Source organism: Hyperoodon ampullatus (genome assembly GCF_949752795.1).
Source record: "Hyperoodon ampullatus genome assembly, chromosome: 6".
NCBI lineage: Eukaryota > Metazoa > Chordata > Mammalia > Artiodactyla > Ziphiidae > Hyperoodon > Hyperoodon ampullatus.
Window position 1 is genome coordinate 52,834,863 of NC_136919.1, and position 18,606 is coordinate 52,853,468.

Below are 18,606 nucleotides of genomic sequence, written 5' to 3' on the forward strand. Positions count from 1 at the left end.
GGGTAGTACCATTTTTATGTGACAATTTCAGGCTGAACTATAACCTGTGTACTAAGGTGGTCATTCTCCACCTGTTGAAACTTAAGGTATGGGAGTTCTTATTCTGGGGATACTGATGAATCTTTAAACATCAGTAGATATAAGGATAATCAAAATACTACTTTAAAAACATAGAAACCTTCATTTTATTATCTTTTGGCAATAGCTCATATTGTTTGATTGGGTTAATTAGTGTTACAATCCATTCTTTATTATTTATTAGTTAGATAAAATCTTTAGATGTATTGTGGAACAATCCCTTTGTAACTTACTGACTTTTATTGTTGAGGGCTTTTTAAAAATGTGTTTCTATAATAAATATATAAAGTGTTCAATTTGGAGACCTATAAGGCAATTGACTCCTGAAAATCAGTGACAACGTCTAGGTACAACATGATAAATCTTGGGCTCTAGAGTCAGGCAGTCCTGAATTACTGTTCTGCCATCTCCACTGAGTTGTATGTCCTTGAGTAAATCACTTAACCTCTAAACTTTCTCATGTGTAAAACAGGGAAATTAATAGTATCACCACAGTTGTAAGATAAATTGAGAACATGAATATTAAACACGTGTGCAAAGTATTAAACGTGTGTGCAATGGCATATGTGGAAAGCAACCTGTGTGGAAGTTTCTTCATGAATGGGGTGGTTCCTAGATGCTCTTGTTGAGCTTTTCTTTTTTAATTATTAATATGAAAGTTCATTGTAGGTAGATGTAGTTTGCATTTTATTTCCTAATATTTGATGCCTAAAAATATATATATTTAATATACTGTATATAGAAGATAGGAGACATAATAGTAAAATTTATACCTATGAACTCATCACCCAGTTTAAGAACTGAAATAAACACAGCTTCATCAACTAGGTGGTCCTTTACTATCTCATGCTCCTGACTCATGGTCAGGGATAACTGCTATTTTAAAGTTTGGATTTATCATTTTCTCTTTTAAAAATACACGCTCATCATATATAAAAGTATCCCTAAAATATATTTTTTATTTTGCTTTTTTGCTTATGTGGTTTCTGTTAACAGCATTTTTGATCAATATATTCCTAAAGTGTATCCACATGTTGCATGTTTTGCATTTTTATTTTTTATGATTATAAAAAATCCCATTGTGCAAATACAACAAAATTTTGTTCAGCCTGTTTGGGGATTATTTGAGTTGTTTCCAATTGCTTTGCTATTAGGAACTATGCTGTATCTTGTACATTGAAAATTAGTGCAGGTGTACCTCTAGGAAAAAGTGGAATTGCAAGGTCTTTTTTCAGTTTTACAAGATTCTATTGTGCTTCAAAGTGGTTGCACCAATTAATTTGAATAAGTGTCATATAAGGTTACTTGGTGATCCATAAATTTACCTTCAACTTTAAAGAAACAATATTTGCTCAGTTACAGATTTCTCCATTCTATCTCTCCATCCATCCATCAAGTCATCTTATTTTTGATGCAGAGTAAGTTGAGGATATCAGTACTCCTCAACACAAAACACTTCAGCTTACATATTATGAACTAGAGTTCAATATTTGTTTAGGTAAAATAAGCATAGAGAAATGCACAAACCTTATGTGTAACATTTCATGAATTTTAATATATGCATTTATTTCTATAGAAATGGCATCTTTTGTATGTGGCTATTTTTGGGTCATTTGGGTTTTTTCATATAAATTTCAGAATTAACATGTCAAGTTCTGAAAAAACTCTTAGAATTTTGATTTATAGTACACTGAGTCTATACATAAATTTGGAGGTTTTATTGTCCATGAGAATGGCATATCTCTCCAATTATTTGAATCTTCTTCAATATATTTCAACAAAAATTTATATTTTTTCTATACACCTTTTACATATCTTTTGTTAAACATTTCTTAAGTACTTTACATTTGATAGCTATTATAAATGATAAATAATAATTATGATGAAAATGGTGATGATGATGATTGCCTTCTTTGTTTCTTCCTGGCATACAGAATTTTATTGCATACTGACCATATATTCAAGTACATTGTTAAACTCTTATTTTTTCTAACTTTTTTGTAGAATGTTTTGATGATTTTATATAGTAATAATAATATCTATGAATAATTATATTATTAAAAATTCTAATAATTTTATTCGCCTTTCTTCTCTGTGCTAACAAGGACTTCCAGAACTCTAAATGGAAGCAGTGATAATGTACGTCCTTATCATGTTCTTGATTTTAAAAGGTCTGCTTTTAGGAATATACACTTTTTCCAAGTCCTTTTTTTTTTTCCCCTCTATTTTATATTTTGTGAAGGTTTTATAATAACTTTATCGGATTTTTTCATTTATCCACAAAGATTGAGATGATCATACAATATTCTCCTTTAATTTGCTAAGAAGCTGAAATACGTATCATTGTTGAACCACCGTTCTATTACTGGATTAACTTGGATTAATCATGATGTACTATCTTTTCTATGCAGTCCTGAATGTAGCTCTCTAATATCCTGTTTATGACTTTTACAGCTAGATCATGATTGAGATTAGCACATAGTCTTCTATTACTTAAACAGAATTTATTATTATATATTAAAATCTACTTTCTCCATCTCACATTTCCCTCATACCTTTTAAGCTACTCCCCTAATTTCAACCAGATTATATTTGTCAGGCCTCAGAGTATGTTAAATACTCTCTCCGTTTCATCAATTTAACCCATTGTAATGAATTCAAAGTCTCTTAAAGTAGTTTGACATTTTCCCCAGAAATAATGGCATTTTGTGTGTAAAGAAGAGACCTAGAATAAAGGCAATGTTTTATTATTTATTTGGAAAGTTCTAGCAAATGCAGTATATGACCATATGATATTGAGGGACTCCAGAGAAAAAGACAATTTGACCCCCTAGACAGTCTCAAAATAGACACAGTTTGACCCAAGTTTGTGTAAATCGAAAAAACCAACAAGCAAACAATACTTTTTCTATAATTTAGAACATTTATATGTCCATTTTTCTGTTATTTTATTTTTGTTCTGGAGTCTGAGCAAACAGAACAGCTAAGATGCATTCTCGTCTTTCTAATCATATCTGTATCACATTACAACTATTACGTTTGTCCCTCTTTCCTTTGACCCACTTTTAATACAAGTTTCAGTTGTGCTTTGTTAGTTGAAATAAAGGATGCCAGAAAATATCCCCCTATTTCAATCCTGTCCATTACTATTAGAGAGGAGTAGCCTACATCCCCTTAATGAATTACTTTTCACTCTTTATTCTACTGCATTATTTTCTTTCATTAAGAAGACTTGGGGGATAACAAAATAGATCTGTCTATATATAATCACAAACTAATAATTATAAGTTTTCTTATTTTTTTAATCAATCATGTGTTTTCATAGTAGTATTGACTATGAAATAGGAAGACATATATCTTTTTTGAAAAGAAGGGGGAATTTGCCTTACAATTAAGTCATTAAAATATTTTTATTATTATGTAGATATAGGTAACAATACAGATATTAAGGTTAATTTTAGTAGTCATTATATTATCATCAGTTTTTAGTTGACCTCTGCTAAAAGTGGAAATTCTGAATTCCATTTCTGCTTTTATAATTCTAAGAGAGATTTTTTGAAACAATGTCCTGGTTTTTTGACTTTCAGTACTTTGCAGGTATTTTGGTAGCATTGCTTCAGTATTGTTATATGTCATTGTATTTTTCTTTTTCTTTTCCTTGTGAAATTTGCTGTCTCTACCAAAAAAAAAAAAAAAAAGTAAAATTGAGAATAAAGTCTTTTCTTTCTAGTCTTCCTAACTTCTTCAAAAAACAGTTATATGTGTGGCTTGTATCAGGGATTACAAAGTGTGAACCCAATATATTGTCTGTCTGATTAATTTACCTATTATGGAAATTGAATCTGGTAGTCAGTCAAATGTAATTACTTCAGCATGTGCCAGGCAGGGCACTGTATTAGGTATTAGGAGTGTTGCTACCAATAAACCATCCAGGAGCTACTAGTAATATGTTTGTGAAATATTTGTATTAGTTTTTCATTGCTGCTATAATAAATTTCCAAAGACTTGGTGGCTTAAAACAGCACAGTTTTGTTTTTTTTAATCTCAGAATTCTGTTAAAACTTCTAACTGTATGTTAGAAGTATGAAATGTTTCAATGGGCTAAATCAAGGTGGTAGCAGGGATATGTTCCTTCTGGAGGCTCTAGGGGAGAATCTATTTCCTTGACTTTTCCAGCTTTTAGAGGCAGCCAATTTCTTGATTCAAGGTGTCCTTCCACCTTTGAAGCCAGCAAAGGCCCAATGGCCAGTGGAGTCTTTCTCATTGCTGCATCACTCTGATGTTGATTCTCCTGCTTCCCTTTTTCACTTATAAGAACACTTGTGATTACATTGGGCCAGGATAATCTCCTTATCTGTTATTCAAGATGGTCTCCTTATTTTAAGGTCATTTTAATATTAGTAACCTGAATTCCAACTGCAAACTTAATTTCCTGTTGCCATGTAACATAACATATTAACAGGTTCCAGAGTTTAAAATGAGCACATCCTGGGGGACCATTATCCTGCCTACCATAGTACTCTATAAGTCTAAGTACCATGCCAAGTTTCAGACCTCTAAAATAATGAACTGAAAGTTTCATCTGTAAAATTTGGATCTAAAACATCTTTTTCATTATTCATTACATACAAGTGCTGCAAAACTTTGATTTTGGTTGATTTATTTGGATAATTATCCTTAGTTCTCCAGTTGATTTTGCATAAGTTAAAATAACATAGATTTAAGCTCTTAACCAAACATAAGAGTTCCAGTTTTAGAATTGTATTAATTTTAGAAACAAAAGACAGTAAGGGATACTTATGAATATTAATTAAGTAGGTTCTAAAATAAATTATAAGGAATAACATTTCAGAATCTAAGGACTCAGCTTCTGTATAAAACATATTAAAAATGACAGCTTGGTTTGCCACTACTATTTTTTTTTAATTCCTTCTGACCTTATATGTTTAACTTTTCAGGGTCAAAAAAGAAGTATTAGGTATTTGATTTGAATGTATAAATTTTTAACTTAAGGGTTTCTGGTTTCAACTCTATTAGGACCTCCTAACCTTACAGCTTGATGTGATTTAGTAAGTAGACATGATGGTCATTGTATCATGTATAAACAAAAAGCCACGTTTTGTCTTTCAAACTAGATTTTGAATTCACTGACACAGTAGAAATAGAAGTTAGAGTGAATATCATGGAATAATTAACATTATATTCATGTTATGATAAGAATGACCATTTTCATTGATGCTGAGCCAAAATAGATTGCAGCATGAGTTCCTAAAAGATCTCAAAGTCCCATCCTGTTTTCTTTCCTCAAGATCTCAGAGTATGGTTTTTGCTAACTCATTGCTTTAGAGAATGTATTTGATGAGGCCTGAATGCTGAAATACATAGGTCAGCTATGACCTTCACCTCCTGGTGAAGGAGTCTTTATATGTTGAGCATAAATCTGGAGCAAGAGTAATCATAATAAAAGTTTCTTTTAATTGTTAAGCACGTAATGAAACTTTGGGGTACCAGTAGTTTGCATCCTCCTCAGGGCTGTGATGGCTGTAATTTCTGATAAGATACAATACTAAACTGACATTTTCATTTCTCAATTCATCCTATTTCATGAGAGTTTAGGCACCTTGTTTTAAATAAAATTGCATGACTAACTACTGAACCTCAAACATCTGTTGCTGTATAGATTTTGTGTACTCAGTGAACATCCTTTTACTGAGAAATAGCTTCATATTTCTGTTTTGGAAGGGATATATTTGGTCATCAAATTAAACTTCCTATTTTGCATGTTCAACCAACCCAAACTTTGCCAAGAGGTTAAAAAATTCCAGGATCTCTTTATATTTTGCATTAATTACATGAATGGGTTTTACAGTTTTTTTATCAGTTATCCCTCATTTTGTTTTGCTTAAAATTTGGTTTATTTGGCTCCTGCGGACTTAGAGAATTAAAAACAACTTGGGTTTGAATCTCAGCTCTTTCTTTTTAAGATGTTTGATTTTTTCACTTCCTTGGATATAAAGAGAAAATAATAACACTTATCTTTCTAAATTGTAATGATTAAAAGAGATGTGTTTAACTGTCTAACATAGTATCCTGTTCATAGCAGATACGCAAGAAAACTTCTTTCCTTGTTATTTTGTGTTATCTTTTTCTTCCCTCTTCTCCTTTTTAGTTACTAGAGTGGTAAATCCAGTGGTAAATCAACTTTTTTGAGTTGCATTGTGTTGTTTTCTGCTTAGACCTTATGGTTGTATAGGGTGAAAAATTGGTTGTTGACATTTATTGTGATGAAATAAAGGATAAAAAAAGGTTTGAGGACTTCCCTGGTGGCACAGTGGTTGGGAGTCCGCCTGCCGGTGCAGGGGACGCGGGTTCGTGCCCCGGTCTGGGAAGGTCCCACATGTCGCGGAGCGGCTGGGCCCATGGGCCATGGCCGCTGGGCCTGCGCATCTGGAGACTGTGCTCCGCAGTGGGAGAGGCCGCGGCAGTGAGAGGCCCGCGTACCGCAAAAAAAAAAAAAAAAAAAAAAAAGGTTTGAGGCTTTGAATACACAATATCCCACAGGAGAAAGGAAAATTAGAGACCCCAATCCTTGTAGGCCAGTGTGATAAATCTTTAATATAGAAACTGTAGGATATATCCCTTAAACATAGAGAAATATATAAAATAAACTTTTAAATCATGTTAATGGCTTGTTTAGTAGCACTGGCCTACTTAGTAGTTAATATGTCCACCTACTCATAGACTTTTCACTTGAGAATTGGAATTTCCTTCTCTTTAATTCCTGTGCATCTTAGAAAGCACAGGTGTTCTTGAAATATAATACTGTTGGGTGAGGAATCTTTTGCTAACACAGGCTCAGTGGGGCTATGTGAAACCAAAAAAAAAAAAAAAAAGTCTATAAGGAGGCTTGTACACTTTCCTCTTATTATTGCACCTGCGTTAGCATACCTTCAGCTTCAGTTACTTGTTAAAGAAGGAAATTTTAGAAGAAAAAAATTCTATGTACTTCAAGGAGTATAGGTAAAGAATTTCTCAAATTTAAGACATAGGTCCCCAAACCCTAGGTGAAGGCTCACAAACATATATTATTTATTATGTATTTGCTGTGAAGTTTAAACTTCTTAAGTTCAGGGAACATTTTTATTATTATATATTTCCAAGTGCTTCAGGTTATTCCTTATCCTCTGGAAAATTAGTAATGTTATGCTGTCCTTTTTAACAAATAAACATATGAAAATTATTTGAAAATGAAAATCTGTGAACAAATAAATGTAAAACACTATAAGAATAATGATGAATATGATGGTGATGATGATGGTGATTATGAAAAAGATAATGAAAATCAAAGCTATAGAATTTGATGTGGAGCAGAACTGAACAACTTAGTGAAGAGGTGTGATGCCTCTTGTTAAGAAGTTAGTGTATCAGGTAGACTGGTATAGGTACAGTATAATAATAAAGGAGGAATAACTTATTTGTAGATAAAAGAATTTATCATTTACTGTTTGGTGATGCTGTTATAGATACTCAGATGAAGAAGTTATTCCCATAATAATTATATTATACCATTGTTATCACCAGTATAATAATAGTTAAGGGTAAAATATTTGAACACAAATAGCAAAAAGCATTTTGCATGGTGGTGTTTAGAGGAAAGAAGAGGCAACCCCTGCTTGAGAAGGGGGATCTGAAATTCTAAAATAAGTCATCAAACCAGAGACTTTTGCAGAGAAAAAGCTACAGTTTTTCAGCATTAACTAAATGTGAGGATAAGGAAGATAAAGAAATCAAGTTGATTCCAAGTTCTTAACCTTGAAAGACTAGAGGGTGGGTGCCATCAATAGAAATTTAAAAATCAAAAGGAAATTTTAGTAGAAGACAAATAGCTATAATGCAGTCTCGTTTTGTGGGAGCTTGAGGAAAGTAGGGGTTTTACTTCTGCTTAGAAGGTGGAATTAGTCATTTAAAAAAGAGGCATCAAACCTGAGTCTCTAAGGAAGAGTGATGGGATGGAGGAGGGAGATGAAGTGACATTTAGTCATGAGAAGAGACAGCAGGGAGTACGGAACTCTTGTGGAGAGAGGGTTTGGGACAGGATTGCCTAAGATGTAAGCCCAAGTAGGTATATCAAGGGGATCTGGGAACGAGGCAGGTTAAAAATTTAGATTTAAAGTTTGAGAGAAGACTCAGAGCTGGAAATACAGGATTCTGAGCCATCTGAGGAGAGATGATACTCAAAGATTTATGATAGGACATAATGGATTATAGATAGAAAGACAAGAAATAAGAAAGTGACTCCAGAGGCTTAGGGATGGCGTACATTGAAGGGCTGAGAGGAGCAGCAAGGCAAGAGAGTAGAGGAAACAGAGAAGGAGGAATCAGAGTAGTGGTAGACAAACTAGAAGAGTGTTCTCAGAAACAGAACCATGAGAGGAAAGAGGATTTAAGGGGGATCAACCTATGTGTATGTTGTCAGAGCGTCAAGACATGTTTTTGGAATAGATGCATGTGGTTAGATTGGGAGTAATGATAGCCATGTGCAAACATTGCCACTCCTACCCTCGGCCTCTGCTGACTGATAAAGTTAATGTCTGGAAATATCTTTTCACTTATTTGTACACCTCCATCCCTGTCATTTGTGGTTATTTCAGAAAAGAGAAATCCAGAGCATATGTGCGCCTTTTTAATTTCATGTATCTTTGTACATACTTTCTCAAGTGCCTTGTACATAATTTTATATTCTTTTGTAACCACAGTTTTTCTTTGCACAAAAGATTTGTTAACAAGAGCTCTGATTTCTCAAGTGAACCCAAACATTTCTAATTAAATGTATGCTTAGTATCATTCAGAGAAAAATTCTTAATGCTTCCATTAAAATGAGTAAGCAGCACATGTCTACAACAATAACAGTAGAGTTTGGTGGTGGCTTTTAGCCTTTGGATAGAAAACTGCTTTTGATAATGAACTCAGAATGTCTTGTAGAATCCTTGCACTTTAATATCCCTAATATTATTTTTGATGATTTGTTAAACTTAAGGAGAGTAAAATAACTTTTTTCATACCTATAAAGGAAAAGTCAGGAACAAAGTTTGTCTCTAACTTAAACTACTTAGTTTTTTCTGTTTTTTAATACTTTTGTTGATTCTCTAATTGCTTCTGTGCATATGTTATATTTACCCAATTCAACTGTAAGATTATTGTGGGCAGATACCATTTTTATTTTTTTCATTTTTTAAAAAAATTAGCCATGTAGCAGCACAATATCTTACACATGAAACACAATAGTAAACTGAATGTATGTTGAATGGAACCAAAAGAATCTTCTATATTTACATATCCTGCTGTTTCTCTTAATTCTCATTTAAGCATAATTCAGAATTCATCCCAATTCATTTTTTATGACTTTTTGTAAGAAAAACCTCAGAAATGGCCATGTTATAAATGTACCTAAAGTGAAACTTTTTACCATATTATCAACAAGATAAATATTTTGAACTCAAAACTAGAGAAATTAGATAAAAGGGGAATACTACAAGTTGGAAAAAAAATTTGGTACAAAAGAAGCATATCCCACAGAATAAAAAGGAGTAAAAGATCAAGACATTGAAAAATAGGAGTGGGATATGAGAACACTTTCTATTTCTTTTTTATTTTTCATAACTAACAAATAACTCATTCTTTTTACCTCTGACAGTAACATTTGTGCATTTTCATTAACCTTTGGTTTGTAATTTACAGCCTCTCTGCCCAAAGGCATTGCTGTTATTTACAATTTTTCTTAGTCCTATGGAAAACCAAACCATCATCGTAAGGCTAATATATGTTAAGTGCCTTAGGCACATTTCAATTAAGTATTAACATAGATTGGAAAATTTCCAAAACATTTAGTGAATATTACTTTCAATCATTTTCATTAAAATTAATAGCAAGTGTTAAAAAGTAATATACCAGGGAGCTGGGGGAATTGACTTCCTAGCTTCTAAAAGTCTTCTTGTGTTAATGTAGAAAGAATTTTAGTACAATTCAGCCACATAGTAACCTGGTCCCATTAAATCCTCCATTTTGTGTGGGTAGAGGGTGGGAGTTATGTACAAATTTTTTAAAATAAATTTATTTATTTAATTTATTTATTTTTGGCTGCATTGGGTCTTTGTTGCTGCGTGCCAGCTTTCTCTGGCTGTGGCAAGCGGGGGCTACTCTTCGTTGAGGAGTGCGGGCTTCTCACTGCGGTGGCCTCTCCCTCTGTGGAGCATGGACGCTAGTTGCTCCAGCTTCAGTAATTGTGGCACCCGGGCTCAGCAGCCGCGGTGCACGGACTCTAGAGCGCAGGTTCAGTAGTTGTGGCGCATGGGCTCAGTTGCTCCACGGCATGTGGGATCACCCTGGACCAGGGCTCAAACCTGTGTCCCCTGCATTGGCAGGCGGATTCCCAACCACTGCACCACCAGGGAAGCCCTGCGAATTGTTTTAATACTTTTAAATAGTGACTCCAGATTTTAATGAGTATTTACTAGATACCAAAAATAATGAACTGGCATTTGAGCAAGGTTAAAACCTCAAACTACACTCATACATCACTAACAGTATTTTTCAGAAATACTTAAAGATGAGCTTTGGGAAATCAGTTTACAGAAGTGAGAAAAAGAACTCTCCAAATTAAAGATTATACCAAAATAGAGGTACTAAAATCATTATAAGGGGAACCAATGATTGAAAATTTTGTCTGTGAGAATTAAAAAAAAAAAAGTAAAACTAATGAAGTGAAATATATTGTTGAAATATCAAAATATATCAGAAATCTTAATGGCCAAAATTTACCTCTAAAAATAGTATTATATAGAATGTTAGCATTAAAATAAAAGTCATTGGCCTTCCTCACTTAGTAACCCTTTATTTTCTTAAAAATGAAAAGATCACCAACTGCATACCTGCTTACAGTACTATTGGTATTATATGCAGCATTTTAAAAAGTGATATTTTATCAGATTTAGTTCGTGAGATATATATATATATACACACATATATAATATTATATATATATACACATATATATAATTTTCAATTTTGGGTAGTAATTTTTCAACCTTTAGAGATATTACACGTAAACACTGATTTTCCTTCATGTCTTCCGTTCAAGTCAGTGTTATATAAGGATCACACAGTGGAACATGAACAAGTTGAAGATTTTACATAGAGTTTTGCTGTTGGAATAAGAGCAGAATTTTGAATGTTAATATCATAAAAAAGTGTTTTACTCACTTTGTCCTAAATTTCCTTCAAATATAAGAGAAGGAAAAGGGATATTATACAAAGGACATAATAAAAGAACATAAAGATAAAACTCTTTTCTTTGCAATGGGGATGGCCTTCCTTTTTGTCAGTTTTCTAGATGCTCACCTCTTCAAAAAAACCATTGAATACAATTAAACTGCCACTCCAAGAGTACAGAATAGTGAAACCAGAAGAATACTTAGCTTAGAAACAATGGTAAGGATAATTATGTCATAGCACTTGTGTAAGGTGTGATGATCAAGGTGAGGTACCACTGGCTATGAATCCAAGTAGTGGATGTTGACATCTGCTTTGTGAAATCAGGGGAGTCAGCCTGGCCAAACAGTAGCTTAGTAGCTTGGATGGCCAGTGCAGGTCTAAGAATATGGGCTCTCAGGCAGGTCCTTAGGAGAGTATGGCTTTGAGAGAGCATCCCTAAGAAACTACTGAAAAATGGGACATGTAAAAAGCATACAGGTTTATGTTTGCCACTGTTACTGTTACATGAGAAAACTAAGGCTAGTTATGTGGTGTGTATAAGAGAGACTCAGAAGATGTCGTTCCTCATGTCTGGGGTAACTTTCTTCTTATCCCCATTGTCCACCATAAAGACTCATTTTTATTCTTCAAATCTGAGGGAAAATGTCATTTGGTTTCATTAGTTTTCATTCGCCCCCATTTCTTAAGTAGAGTCATTCCTTCCTTTGCCTCTGCTATATTAACCAAAATTTCAGAAAGGGAGACTGGATTTAAGTAAAAAGGTGTTTATTTGGGGTTTGTTAGGACTGCTACTGGGAGACAAAGGTTCAAGAAGCACTTGAATTGTGTTCCGAGGGACTACAAAATTTGATTTTTATTTATTTATTTATTTTTGCGGTACGTGGACCTCTCACTGTTGTGGCCTCTCCCGTTGCGGAGCACAGGCTCCAGACGCGCAGGCTCAGCGGCCATGGCTCACGGGCCCAGCCGCTCTGTGGCATGTGGGATCTTCCCGGACCGGGGCACGAACCCGTGTCCCCTGCATCGGCAGGCAGACTCTCAACCACTGTGCCACCAGGGAAGCCCCCAAAATTTGATTTTTAAATGACCTTGAATATGCCATCACATAGCACTTCACACACACACACACACACACACACTTTTTCTTTCTCTCACCATAGATTAAACATCTTAAAGAAAGGTCCGGTATCTATTTGACTTTGTATTCTTGGCCCCTAGCACACTGACTGATAGGTAATAGTTGCTCAAATATATTGAATGAATAAATTAATAATTTAAGGCTGTAATCAAATTGAGTAAGATTAAAGGGTAATAAGATCAGAACAATATCAAGAGTTTTTAGGGGAAAATGTCTCATATTTGAAAGTGATTCTAAGTAAATGCCAACAGAATTTGAAAAGCTTCTAGATTCTGTATGCTTCATGCACTATTACTACAGACAGAAAAAAAAAAGACTGATTCATGTGAGGCTAAGTGGGGAATTCTTAGAAATGGTATTTTGCCATATTTGCTAGTATTTTGCTAGTTCTTCGTAGGGAGGGGTTAACAAATGAACAGGAATTAATTTGCACCAAATATATTGCAGTGAATTATAAAGGCATGTAAATTGTAGTTTGGTAGATCATTATAAAATTCTTCCATACTAGTTTTGTTGTTCTCAATTCAGTTGTTTTCATAGTTCCAAATTTGAAAATCAAAAATTTTCAACAGTTTATCTAGTTATGAACCTGGTCTTTGGATAAATTCTATAGAAACTGAATCTCCTAGCATGATTCATTCTCTATAGATGACTGAATAGAGGCAGTTTTCAAATGGATTATTTGCAAAGAATCACATGTTATCTATCGTATATTGTATTTTTGTTTTGTTTGAAATTAATAAATTATCTTTGAAATATTAGATGGCTATTAATAAATAGCATATGTAGCATAAGCTAAGTATCTTCCATCTAAGGTTGCATATTGATAACAGATCAAGTAAAGCTATTCTTCCTCATGTAAGTAGACGGTGAGAGCTTGAGCACCGTTTTCTGCTTTTTTTTCCTACTCTTGTCTCTAATTTGATATCTCTAAGGCTTTGGTTTCTATTTCTATAAAAGCTTTTTCCTATGTGAATTAGGCAATTTTTACTGATGAAGAGAAGACCTCTGTAACATTTTTTCCTGGAAGCTACCATCAAATTGTTGACTTCTTTCCAGTGACCTTCAAAGTATAATGATAATGCATCATTATTAATCTGTATTAGAGTTGAACTTATAACCTTTAGACCAAGACTTGTATATTGGACATCTATATTCATGATTCCTAGATTTTAGCAGAGTATCTATCTCTTGGGTCACCTATGAGAAAACATGCAGAATTCATACGAACATAGTCGTAAAATGGTTAAGATTTTTAGGACAAAAATTGTATGCAATTTAATTACTTTAAGATTGATGATGCTCACAAGATAATGTGTATTATACAAGAGAAGTCTATGGCACTTTTACTGAGTAATTAGGGGCTGTAGCCCATGGAACTAACTCTTCTTTGTGTTAAATTCCAATTTTATTTTTGATTCTTAGTAACAAATCAACTAGGTGAATATCCATGGAAAAGGATTACCTATGGTTCCCTTAGCAATAAGATTATATTTATATAATACTATAACTATAATATAATATTTATATTATATTATAACATATATAATATAATGTTTATATTATATTATAACAATATATAATAATATAACATTATATTATAATATTTATGTTAATATTGACTTAAAGTTTCAAAAATATAAAATGGATAACATAGCCTTAGATTCTTTATGCCTTTAGAAATGAAACCTAGCTACTACGTAGATATGTAGCTATACAAGTATGTAGAACCTATACTGTGATGTCAAGTCTCCTGCCTAGTCTATCATTGCCAACTGGTGGTGGTTTTAGGACAGACCTGATGGACACGTACATGGGTTTTGTTTTTGGATGAAGTCTATTTGTGCATTAAAACTGAACACATTATTCTGAATCAGATAGACTTGGTTTTTGAATCTCTCATCTTCACCTTTGGGTAGATAAGCAAGGGAAATGCTTTCATTCCCAAATTCCTGTGAACTCTGCTATTATATCTCTAGCACTTAGCATGATGAGCTGGCTAATTGATTCCAATTAAACAAAGGTTTAAACCAAACACGACAGAAAATCATGTCCAAACAAGTGATTGTTTCCCCCTCATCTTCAGATGTAAAACATGCAAGAGATTCATTGGAATACTTGTCAAGATCTTCAGAACAGAGGGCTCTGAGAATGGCCACAAATAATATGTAGTAATCACATATAGGTTGAGTAACCAGCCTTTCTCTTTCAACTGGAAGTATTTTTTCTCTTGGAAAAAGTTAATCTCCCTACTACAACAATGTACTGAAAACTGCCGATTATGGCATCTAATTCTGTTGATAAAAATATGACCCAGGTAAAGGTCCTACCCTGTGAAGTCTTTTATTTTCTTTGAAGTAATGTGCTTTGTCCTAAGCTTGCTAATACTGACCTATAAAGCTAATTTCAGCTCCATTAACAATTATAGAAATGCACATTAGCAATCAAATAGTAAAGGAAATAATATATTGCAGTGTTCTGTGTTTGAGAAAGTGTAGGAAATTAACACATTCATTTTCTTGGGGCATTGTATGTTTTGACCAACTTTCATGAACATATCTTGATAGTCTGCATCAAAACATTGAAAAATGTATGTACCTTTTGACCTGATAATTCTACTTCACATGTATTTATCCTAATGAACAAATGAGTGTGTAAAAAGATCTTTACAAAAGACTGCATGTCATATCACTGTTTGTAATAGGGAAAATATATAAACAATGTGAGAGTCAATAATAGGGCATTTGTGATGTAAGCTGTGGCATATCATAAGTATAGTCTTAAAAATAATGTAGAAAAATATTAAATACCATAGAAAGGTATTCATGATGTTTTATAGGGTGTGTTAGGAAACATTTTTTCCAGTGTGATTTTATTTTTGTTTAAACGAAGTTGTATGTTAAAAAAGACTAAAAAAAAAAAGTTTCAGAATGTTGATGGAAATTATCTCTGGGTAGAGGGTTATTGGGTAACTGTCACTATTGATCTCTATTTTCTAAATTTTTAAACAACAAACGTTTTAAATAAGAAAATACCAAAAATTCATATTTTGAACAACAAAAGGTCATTCCACAGATAAGTGGTGCAGTATTGATTGTATAGAGCCTTGGAAAGTTGACATCACTTTGAATGATTTACTTAGAGATTTCCTTATTTGCTTTTTTGTTAGACTGAGGGACATGACTTTGGGTTTGTTTTTTTTTAATCTTGTATAAAACATGTTTGTTTCTAGCTTTCAGGAAGCCAGAACAAAGAGGGAAACATACATAAGATGCATAACTCAAGAAAGTAGAAACCATAACTGCTCTTCAGGGGAAAGAAATATATAAATAATGGTACAACTCAATTATAAATAGTATGCAATAAGTGACAGAAAATGTCCTCAATAAGATGTTAACACAAATGCAACAATTAATCAAGGTACTTAAGAAGCATGTTGAGTTTGTCAAGAGTCTTTCTTTTTCTTTTCTTCCCTAGAATCATTTAGCATTATGGTGAATATTCAAAATACTGTATTGCCAAAATTAAGTAACCTGGAAACATTTCACATCCCCTCATCATCATGAATTGGTTTATTTAAATTCAGTAAATATTTTTTGTGTGCTTATTATTAGTTCAACACCCTGTTATATGCTATGAAGCATGGCAAGCAGCTTAAGTTGGGAGTTCATCATGTATAGAACTTTCAATTTTATTTAATATTATGTTCTCAGAAACGAAGATTTGTGTATTCTTTTATTGACTAGCAGTTAGTGGTGTAAGTGATAAAATAGGGTAAGACTTTATTTTTTGTATTTGAAGGATTTGATCTGCAGGATTGAAGGATTATATAAGTTTATTTAGAGTCTGTATCCTAAATAACCTTAATAACCACATCTTAAAATAGGGATAATAGTAGTACCCATATCATAGAGGTATATGGAGCTCTAAATGAGAAAGGCATGCAAAAGATTTAGGAGAGTGCCTACCATGTAGCAAAAATATAATAAATGTAATTTATTATTATTATTATTTTAGTGTCTAAGGCAAAATTCAAACTCAGTCTGGCATACAAAGCTCCCACAGCCCCTGTCTATTCCTTCAGTCTTATCTTGCACTATTGCATTCACACCTCATGCTCACCAGGCCCAGTGAGACCTTGCATGTCTCATACATCTGTGCTTTTGCTCAGCTGCCCTTTCTGCATGGAATCCTAGCTTAAAGACCTAACAGAATGTTTCTCATATTTTAAGACTTGATTCAAGAGATGTATATCCCAAAGTCTATCCTGAAACCTCCTTCTCACTCTACTCAGGATTGAATATTTTCTCTCTGACGTCCTTTGTATGCAATACAATTTTCTCTGTAGTGCCCTTGGTATTTAAGTGCTGTATTTGTTTACATATCATTATTCCTCTTTTACACCCTACACTCTTCAAGATCACAAAGTTTTATTGCCCTTTGTATTCTCACTACAGAACACAATGCCTAGAATATAATAGACATTAAAGATGTGAGAAGCACATAGAGAATAGCTGTGTTCCTCCAGATGAGGCCTAGGCCACCAGCCAAGCTACCAGCTCCTCAAGGACACATGAGCAAGCCCACTCCAGAACAACAGCGCTGTCGAGTTGAACTGCAGACTTGTGAGAAATAATACATGGCCACATGGTATTTTAAGCACAAGATTTGGGACGTCTGTTTCATGACAATCACTAACTGATACAGATACGTAAATAAAATACCAGGAAAAGAAAGTAATTTAATTTCAGTGCTAGATTCTCCATGAGAACAATATAAAAAGAGACCTGAGAAGGAATAGTTTGTCTGTGGGAGAATAAAAATATTTCATGAAGGGAGTAAAAACTCACAAGGTTAGGGGCTTTTTCATTACAATTAGAAAAGCTCAAGCTCTAGCTCATCACTCCCTTCGACTCCGTTTTCTTAGCAGACTATTGATGAGAGTCATCAGAGACTCCGAGGCATCCCGTTATTTTGTAATAGCAACTGTGTGTGATGAGTGTCTGGGGCACAATGGAAGTCAGTATAGCTACATGTACAATGTCAGGATTTTCCACAGCGCTTCCCAATTAACTTCCAGAGAGCCTGACTACAATATCACCAGCTGCTCACTCAATCAATTTCTACACATTTTTCTGAGCTAAATGGGGCTTGCATGACTGAATTTGCATAGGAGTTTTCTCCAGTTGCAATATCGTAACTAGTGGGTGAGGTATTTGGAAATGATTTTTTTTTTTGCTTTGTGGGACATTCTCTTTGATTTTATGTCTTCCCTGTCTCTTTCTCCAACATTGCTTTTGCATCTGTAAGATATGTAAATTTGGAATGAGAGTCAAAAACCAGTGATGAGAGGAATAAGGTGAACTCCCCTTTCTTCATAATTTATCCATTTATTAATTCGTCTTCTTGCCAGATACAGATTGATTGCCTAGAATGTGTAAGGTACTATGCAAAGTGCTGGGGTTATAATAAAAATAAGAAAGAGCTCTTGAAATCATGAAGTTAACATTTTAGGGAAGAGTATGGAAATATACAGGTAATCCACAGATAATGATAAGGAGGCTCTAATTTAGGGAGGGTAGTTAGAGAAATCTTCTGTAAGAGGATACCATTTAAGCTGAAACCTGAAGCACAAGAGTCAGCAATGGGAAGACTTTGGAAAAGGTAATTTAAGGCAGCTGGAAAAACAATGGCAAATCTCTTGTGGAGAAGAGCTCATTGGGTATAGAACTGGCCAGTAAGACTGTAGTGTAATAGAAGATGGGTAAGTGATAAGAAATAGATCATGCTAATAATTTACATTTTACAGGACCCGGACATTCAGGTGACTCTTTCTGCTTGTTTTTATTGTCCCAATACAATAGACAAGAGAGATGCAAGAGAGGAAGACAAGAGACTGACAGTGGCAGTGATACAGGTGAAAGATGTAGTACTTGGATGAAGGACTGATAGTGAGGATAGAAGGAAATAGACAGATTGTGCTATATTTTGGAGGTGGAGTTTGCTGCAGTAATGAATAGATGTTTTAGGGGGGTTTTCTTTTTTCTTTTTTTTGCATGCAAATTAGGGCTATAAGCCCCAGTTTTGGCTACATTACTCTATCGGTATTAAACCACAAG